This window comes from Sycon ciliatum, chromosome 1 (genome assembly GCF_964019385.1).
Source record: "Sycon ciliatum chromosome 1, ocSycCili1.1, whole genome shotgun sequence".
In the NCBI taxonomy this organism is placed as follows: Eukaryota; Metazoa; Porifera; class Calcarea; order Leucosolenida; family Sycettidae; genus Sycon; species Sycon ciliatum.
The window spans coordinates 35400554-35410354 of NC_088643.1; the positions used below are offsets into that span (position 1 = coordinate 35400554).

The 9801-nt window shown below is 47.8% G+C and overlaps 2 long non-coding RNA genes across 2 annotated transcripts in view; both read right to left on the minus strand.

The window, feature by feature from the left end:
* Positions 1 to 1194: 1194 nt before the first annotated feature.
* LOC135806960 (uncharacterized) lies at positions 1195 to 3479 on the minus strand. Its single transcript, XR_010551376.1, has 2 exons — positions 3356 to 3479; positions 1195 to 2672 (listed from the first exon to the last, which is right to left on the minus strand). It is a non-coding gene; the product is annotated as an uncharacterized LOC135806960 (long non-coding RNA).
* Positions 3480 to 4823: 1344 nt separating this feature from the next.
* The window catches only part of LOC135806961 (uncharacterized), a 12251-nt gene continuing 7273 nt past the window's right edge, over positions 4824 to 9801 (minus strand). Inside the window, exons 4-6 of the long non-coding RNA XR_010551377.1 lie at positions 8363 to 8466; positions 6563 to 6666; positions 4824 to 4921 (exon numbers count right to left, since the gene is read on the minus strand). This is a non-coding gene — a long non-coding RNA (uncharacterized LOC135806961). The remainder of the gene's footprint in view (positions 4922 to 6562; positions 6667 to 8362; positions 8467 to 9801) is intronic.

Below are 9801 nucleotides of genomic sequence, written 5' to 3' on the forward strand. Positions count from 1 at the left end.
CCACCGGGATATTGTAGAAACAGTGACTGTAGAATTGTAGTACTGAAGTACATGGTAGATATATGTACTAGTACATGTAAAATAAAGATTACTCTTTATTATGATTATTATGTATACACACTATGTAGTCTACCATGTACTGTGTATACGCACGTCGCAAGAGAAGCACACAAATCTGCAAATGCACCACCAGATGTGCACCCACAGGTTTTCTCTTATAGCAACGATAGCGGACAAGATCTGAATGAGACAGATCAAGACTACCGCCAGATCTAGCGCCAGATAACTGGCCAATCCACACAACCTGCAAAGCCATGTGAATCGACCACCAATGCACACCTGGTCTACACCACACGGAGTACATTGGCATACAACAGCCAAGACAGTTACCTATGCACACCCTACACTTGCTGGGGTAACCAATAGACATCAAGCTGCTTTGATAGAAGCAGACACTAGATGCACTGGTACCATGAAGTGAAATTGGAGTTACTTTACCAACCAGCCACGGCTACGGAGTACTGGGAACTAGGGCTCAAACGGTCACGGTTTTACCCCTAACGGTTAACTGCTAAGCTAACGGTCGGACCTATGAGCCACGGCAATCATGCGGGCTCTTTTTTAACCGTATATTTGACTATACTCATTCAAAAAATGTACCCTATTCAGTACAGCGCACACATGTACATTCTCTTGCATGCTCATTCATACATACTCTCACACCAAGAGACCAGATATGACCGAGTTGACAGCTCAGAAATTGCGTACGCTTGTGACAGCCTGCGAAAGTGCATACTTTGCAACGACCTGATACTTAGAAAATCGACTGAAAAGTTACTCTGAAAACGTTATCTTTATCGGTTAACCGTTAATGCTTCGTAACCGGTCTGCAACCGGTTAATCGGACTAACTGTTTGAGCCCTACTGGGAACCAAGAGCTACCGGACATACCAACAACCTCAGCCACACGCAGACAGACAGTACAATGAATTATGTAGTTTTGACGTGACTGGCCATCTTGAGCAGAGCTGTACCCTGGTATTGCACTACTGCCTGTACCAGTAATGTTTGCCCGGGTTTCGTGCAAACCAGTGCTCACACAAGGGACTGGCTGCAGTGCCTGCCTGCAGCACATCACCTGGCGGCTGCTTTCCTAAAGCACGACATAATTCTTACAAACGCAATTCTCCGAACTTCCAGGCTCCATACGTACAATTCCAACACACTGAATAAAATATCCCCGCATCCCAAAGCTTTCAAAGGATCAGTTACAAAGCATAAAAAATAATGCTGGCAAAATCGTTTATATTATAAAGTGTTTGCGAGCATAGTGCGAGCATCCATGGAAGCATGATTCCACAATTTCGCGATCATAATTCGCCGTAGTCTACAGGTTGAACGAAGTGTCAAAATTCTGTGAAGGAAAAACCACCCAAATGTGTACGAATCCATATGAAAACTGGACCGAAAAAGTCAGCGCTGTCATGGTTATGGGCTAGCTGCAACATAGCACTCTTGAGTCCAATAATTATCGGAATAATATGGAAATAATTTAAAGTAAGAAAAGGACCAAGGAACTACTTGTACAAGTTACGTTATAGTGTGCACTACCATCAGTTACCTGACAATCAGCTCATGCGATAACATTGCACGACGGTACTGACGTTCTACAAATAACTGGCTATCAGCTATAGCCTGTCTTGGATGCGCACTCCAACAGACGGAATCTGGGTCTGAGAGTCGAAACTAAAATGAAGCTTTCGCCAAAGTATGACAGAAAGGCAGAGATGTCCAAAAGTTTTCAGCGATTTGATGGATACCATGGGCTCACATACTTCGAACCAGTCAATTGGCATGTGCAAACAGGGATGCAACATTTCCACTGCTGCTCGGTGTGTGGAAAAAAGAAGAAGAAAAACAACATCTTTCTTGCTAAGGTGCTCACTTTGTGAAGTGTACTGCATGCTGTTTACTGCTGCTGAAGACTGAGCCGCTCTTACTGATGCTTGGCATTGCTGCTGTGAGCAGTCTGCCCACTAGTTTTCAAATGAATACAGACACTGTCTGGTGCAGCAGATGCGGTGTTTGTTGCTACCATGGCCACTGTTCTTGCTGCTGTGTCTGTTTCAGTCAGTGGTTGCTGCCATGGCAACTGCTCTTGTCACTGTGTCTGCTGCAGTGTTAGCTGCAATGGCAACTGCTCTTCCTGCTGAGTCTGTTGCAGTGGTAGCTATGGCTAGCTCAGCTGCCGTATCTGCTGGTTCTGATACATCTGCTGGGCTAGCTACTAGGCGACCATCACCATGTACACGGGCAATATTGCAGGAGCAGACTCCATATCCATGATACCCTCAAAGGTCTATAGTCACAATGCAGGACAGCTGCTGCATCCATCCACACAGGTCTAGCGGCTGCACGGACTGGATCACGTGACATATGGAAGGTCAGGAAAGCTGTTCTCTGCAATGGACAATTCCAACAGCAACTGTTGCTCACATACACCAGCAGAATGCTGGCTGCTCTCTGGCTTGAGCTGCAACTGGATGTCTACAACCGTAGCATTCTTTCACACCACGGTAAGTGTAATGGTGACTTGCAAAGACGGTGCAAAATTCGCAATGAAGCCATGTACATCGCTTGGAATGGTAGACGAGACGATTTGCACAGGCAAGCTGTACAGGAATGAGCAGAAAAGAAGCACACACATATACAAGAAACACACACACACACACACACACACACACATATACAAGAAACATACATACACACGCACACAAACACACACATGCACGCGTGCATACACACGCATGTACACACACACATACACACACATACACACGCGCACACACATACACAGGCACACACATGCACGTGCGCACACACACACACACACACACACACACACACAGCAACTATGTGACATTACACACACACCTAAAGGAGGCCTATTCGTATTTTTTTGAACTTGGAAATCATCCCACTTATGGGCTCACCACATATCAGTAAGTGGGCGAGGACAAGGTGCAAAAAAAGGATTGACGGCATCAGAGTATACGTCCCGGGATCCAGCTGCAGTTACCCCTGCCCCCAGTGAAGGTAATATGTGCTACTAGTGTGCATGGGTGGCTAAATTAGAGTGGTTCTGGTATAAGCTTCATTAGCACCATTGATTACACGAGAGTTATAATCTAGCCAGAAGCAGTCACATGCCCATGCACACACACACACACACACACACACACACACACACACACACACACACACACACACACACACACACACACACACACACACACACACACACACACACACACACACACACACCTGCAGACCCAAATTTTGCATTGTGGCTTACCTCAGGTTTAGGAGGACTCTATCTGCGAGAGGAGATGTTCGCTCTCAAAGCACTGGTTATGTCAGCTAGACTATGACATGAGCCAAACGAACATCAAGCCTAAAGAACAGCAGCAGAGGGGTCACACACAAACACACAGACACAGACACAGACACACATACACACACACACACATACACACACACACACAAACACACGCATCCACGCACACACATGTACTCGCACTCGCAAACGCACACATACACACACACACACACATACAAACACACACACACACACATGCACGTACACAAACAAACACACATACACACACAAACGCACGCACGCACTCACCCCCCCCCCCCCCCCCACACACACACACACAAACGCACGTACGCATGCACACACGCACACCTGTACGCGCACCTGCACACACACATACAGACACACACGCGCACACACACGCGCACACACACACACACGAATATGGACACACATGCACACACATCCAGACATTAACTACAATACACAGAAACTTGCGGTACAGGGCAGTGCTGGCCAGCGGAGTAAGAGGCTACACACAGAGAGATTCAGAGTCAGGATCTTGGCAGACCCAAAAGAGTCTAGATATGTCCGAGGGACGGCGACTGAGGGCCCTGAGTAACCGGAAATGAGCGTGGCCAACACCCTTTTTATTCCCTTTATCAAAGTAAAGGGTGGACACTGCCGGAGAAGAATCCACGAGAGACTTGTCAACTGCCGGAGCAGGATCTTGCCAGAGCCAAGAGAGTCTAAGACTTGTTGACTGCCGGAGCAGGATCTTGGCGGAGCCAAGAGAGTCTAGAAATGTCAGAGGGACGACGACCCATGGCCCTGAGTAGCCGGAAATGAGCGTGCCCAACTCCATCCTTTTATACACTTTTTCAAAGTAAATTAGTGATGAGAAATGGGAGGTGGGAGGGTGAAACACAACAAGCAGACAAGAATAATCCACATACAGTACGGATCGAAATCTATAGCAACGCGATCTCTAGCAAGTCACGTCGAGCAAACGTTGAGCAAACGTCGCATGACGCCCACATTGAGCGCCACATATAAATGCCATGGTGAATGCCACGTCGCACGTCGCCAACACATTGAATGTCACGTTCAATGACGCGTAAAGTGTCACGTGACCTAGAGTACCATGCGTGCATGCACAATGTTGTTTGGCCCACATGGTCACTGTGACGTGCAGTGCACGCGACCGTAGACAGTAGCAAAGCATGAGTATACAGCAACAGCACTATCAAATATAGCAGCATAGTTTGAGCGGTACACAAAACTGCGTGCACCCATTAATCTGCATTATCACCATAATGCTACACACACACACACACACACACACACACACACACACACACACACACACACACACACACACACACACACACACACACGCGTGCGCCCTCACCTGCAGACCCAAATTTGCATTGTGGCTTACCTCTGGTCTAGATGGTCTCTATCTGCGAGAGGAGATGTTCTCTTTCAAAGCACTGATTGATTTGTGTCAGCTAGACTATGAGATGAGCCAACCGTACACCAAGTCTAAAGAACAGCAGCAGATGTATAACACATACACACACACACATACACACACACACACATACACACACACACACACATACACACACATACACACACATACACACACATACACACACATACACACACACAACCCATCGACCATTTGACGCCCATCGCCAGAGGCGAGGATAGCGATGCTACAGCAGACGCCATAGCAACTTGTGCTGGGATTGCACCATTCAACAGCTTGCAAGGCTGAAGAATTGACCACCACTACCCATCCTGGTCTACACCACACAGCTATGAAGTGGCTTTTTCTGGCCAGTGAATCCCAACTTTTTGGTCTTTTCCGTTTTTTTCCGCACACACATCGCACCAAATACTCCGGCATGCACTGGCTGTTGGTAACCACCCAGGAGAATGAAAGAAAAGTCAGGAGTGGTCTAAGAAAGAGAAGAAAGACGTGTGTTACCATAATCGTCGGGAATCGAACCCGCAACCTATTGACTAGAAATCGCTGCACATACCATTGCACCATATGGGACACACACACACACACACACACACACACACACACACACACACACACACACACACACAACGCATGAATGCATGCACACAAACAAAAAAACACACACACACAGACTGAGACATGCCAATCGCGGAAGCGATGATAGCAAACAGCTATGTTAGACATAGCAACTTGTGCTGGGATTACACCATTCAACAGCTTGCAAGGCTGATGAATTGACTGCCACTATTTTTAGCCTGGTATGTACGCACACACGCACACGCACGCACACACACGCACACACACACACACATATAAACTACAACAAAAAGCAATTTGCGCTACGAGGGAGTGCTGGCAAGCGGAGTGAGAGGCTACAGAGAGAGAGAGATTCAGGGTCGGCAGGGTGGACACTGCCGGAGAAGAATCCACGAGAGACTTGTCAACTGCCGGAGCAGGATCTTGGCAGATCCAAGAGAGTCTGAGACTTGTCGACCGCCGGAGCAGGATCTTGGCAGAGCCAAGAGAGTCTAGAAAGGTCAGAGGGACGACGACCCATGGCCCTGAGTAGCCGGAAATGAGCGTGCCCAACACCATCCTTTTATTCACTTTATCAAAGTAAATTAGTGATGAGAAATGGGAGGTGGGAGGGTGAAACACAACAAGCAGACAAGAATAATCCACATACAGTACGGATCGAAATCTATAGCAACGCGATCTCTAGCAAGTCACATCAAGCAAACGTCGAGCGAACGTTGCATGACGCCCACGTCGAGCGCCACATATAAATGCTATGGTGAATGCCACGTCGCACGTCGCCAACACATTGAATGTCACATTCAATGACACGTAGAGTGTCACGTGACCTAGAGTACCTTGCGTGCATGCACAATGTTGTTTGGCCCACATGGTCACTGTGACGTGCAGTGCACGCGACCGTAGACAGTAGCAAATCATGAGAATACAGCAACAGCACAATCAAATATAGCAGCATAGTTTGAGCGGTACACAAAACTGCGTGCACCCATTAATCTGCATTATCACCATAATGCTACACACAAACACACACACACACACACACACACACACACACACACGCGCGCGCGCGCGCGCCCCCTCACCTGCAGACCCAAATTTGCATTGTGGTTTACCTCTGGTCTAGATGGTCTCTATCTGCGAGAGGAGATGTTCTCTTTCAAAGCACTGATTGATTTGTGTCAGCTAGACTATGAGATGAGCCAACCGTACACCAAGTCTAAAGAACAGCAGCAGATGTATAACACATACACATACACACATACACACACACACACACACACACACACACACACACACACACACACACACACACACACACACACACATACACACACACATACACACACACACACACACACATACACACACATACACACACACAACCCATTGACCATTTGACGCCCATCGCCAGAGGCGATGATAGCGATGCTACAGCAGACGCCATAGCAACTTGTGCTGGGATTGCACCATTCAACAGCTTGCAAGGCTGAAGAACTGACCACCACTACCCAGCCTGGTCTACACCACACAGCTATGAAGTGGCTTTTTCTGGCCAGTGAATCCCAACTTTTTGGTCTTTTCTATTTTTCCGCACACACATCGCACCAAATACTCCGGCATGCACTGGCTGTTGGTAACCACCCGGGAGAATGAAAGAAAAGTCAGGAGTAGTCTAAGAAAGAGAAGAAAGACGTGTGTTACCATAATCGTCGGGAATCGAACCCGCAACCTATCGACTAGAAATCGCTGCACATACCATTGCACCATATGGGACACACACACACACACACACACACACACACACACACACACACAACGCATGAATGCATGCACACAAACAAAAACACACACACACAGACTGAGACATGCCAATCGCGGAAGCGATGATAGCAAACAGCTATGTTAGACATAGCAACTTGTGCTGGGATTACACCATTCAACAGCTTGCAAGGCTGATGAATTGACTGCCACTATTTTTAGCCTGGTATGTACACACACACGCACGCACACGCACACACACAAACACACACACACACATATAAACTACAACAAAAAGCAACGTGCGCTACGAGGGAGTGCTGGCCAGCGGAGTGAGAGGCTACAGAGAGAGAGATTCAGGGTCGGCAGGGTGGACACTGCCGGAGAAGAATCCACGAGAGACTTGTCAACTGCCGGAGCAGGATCTTGGCAGACCCAAGAGAGTCTGAGACTTGTCGACCGCCGGAGCAGGATCTTGGCGGAGCCAAGAGAGTCTAGAAATGTCAGAGGGACGACGACCCATGGCCCTGAGTAGCCGGAAATGAGCGTGCCCAACACCATCCTTTTATTCACTTTATCAAAGTAAATTAGTGATGAGAAATGGGAGGTGGGAGGGTGAAACACAACACCCCCTTCCTTTTTGACCAATGTTTTGGCAATTTATATCCTGACAGGAATAATCCACATACAGTACGGATCGAAATTTATAGCAACGCGAGCTCTAGCAAGTCACATCAAGCAAACGTCGAGCGAACGTCGCATGACGCCCACGTTGAGCGCCACATATAAATTCAATGGTGAATGCCACGTCGCACATCGCCAACAAATTGAATGTCACGTTCAACGACACGTAGAGAGTCACGTCATCTAGAGTACCATGCGTGCATGCACAATGTTGTTTGGCCCACATGGTCACCGTGACGTGCCGTGCACGCGACCGTAGACAGTAGCAAAGCATGAGCATACAGCAACAGCACTATCAAACATAGCAGCATAGTTTGAGCGGTACACAAAACTGCGTGCACCCATTAATCTGCATTATCACCATAATGCTACACACAAACACACACACACACACACACACACACACACACGCTCGCGCGCGCGCGCGCGCGCCCCCTCACCTGCAGACCCAAATTTGCATTGTGGTTTACCTCTGGTCTAGATGGTCTCTATCTGCGAGAGGAGATGTTCTCTTTCAAAGCACTGATTGATTTGTGTCAGCTAGACTATGAGATGAGCCAACCGTACACCAAGTCTAAAGAACAGCAGCAGATGTATAACACATACACATACACACATACACACACACACACACACACACACACACACACACACACACACACACACACACACACACACATACACACACACATACACACACACACACACACACACATACACACACATACATACACACACACATACACACACACACACACACACACATACACACACATACACACACACAACCCATTGACCATTTAACGCCCATCGCCAGAGGCGATGATAGCGATGCTACAGCAGACGCCATAGCAACTTGTGCTGGGATTGCACCATTCAACAGCTTGCAAGGCTGAAGAACTGACCACCACTACCCAGCCTGGTCTACACCACACAGCTATGAAGTGGCTTTTTCTGGCCAGTGAATCCCAACTTTTTGGTCTTTTCTATTTTTCCGCACACACATCGCACCAAATACTCCGGCATGCACTGGCTGTTGGTAACCACCCGGGAGAATGAAAGAAAAGTCAGGAGTAGTCTAAGAAAGAGAAGAAAGACGTGTGTTACCATAATCGTCGGGAATCGAACCCGCAACCTATCGACTGGAAATCGCTGCACATACCATTGCACCATATGGGACACACACACACACACACACACACACACACACACACACACACACACACACACACAACGCATGAATGCATGCACACAAACAAAAACACACACACACAGACTGAGACATGCCAATCGCGGAAGCGATGATAGCAAACAGCTATGTTAGACATAGCAACTTGTGCTGGGATTACACCATTCAACAGCTTGCAAGGCTGATGAATTGACTGCCACTATTTTTAGCCTGGTATGTACGCACACACGCACGCACACGCACACACACACAAACACACACACACACATATAAACTACAACAAAAAGCAACGTGCGCTACGAGGGAGTGCTGGCCAGCGGAGTGAGAGGCTACAGAGAGAGAGATTCAGGGTCGGCAGGGTGGACACTGCCGGAGAAGAATCCACGAGAGACTTGTCAACTGCCGGAGCAGGATCTTGGCAGACCCAAGAGAGTCTGAGACTTGTCGACCGCCGGAGCAGGATCTTGGCGGAGCCAAGAGAGTCTAGAAATGTCAGAGGGACGACGACCCATGGCCCTGAGTAGCCGGAAATGAGCGTGCCCAACACCATCCTTTTATTCACTTTATCAAAGTAAATTAGTGATGAGAAATGGGAGGTGGGAGGGTGAAACACAACACCCCCTTCCTTTTTGACCAATGTTTTGGCAATTTTTATCCTGACAGGAATAATCCACATACAGTACGGATCGAAATTTATAGCAACGCGAGCTCTAGCAAGTC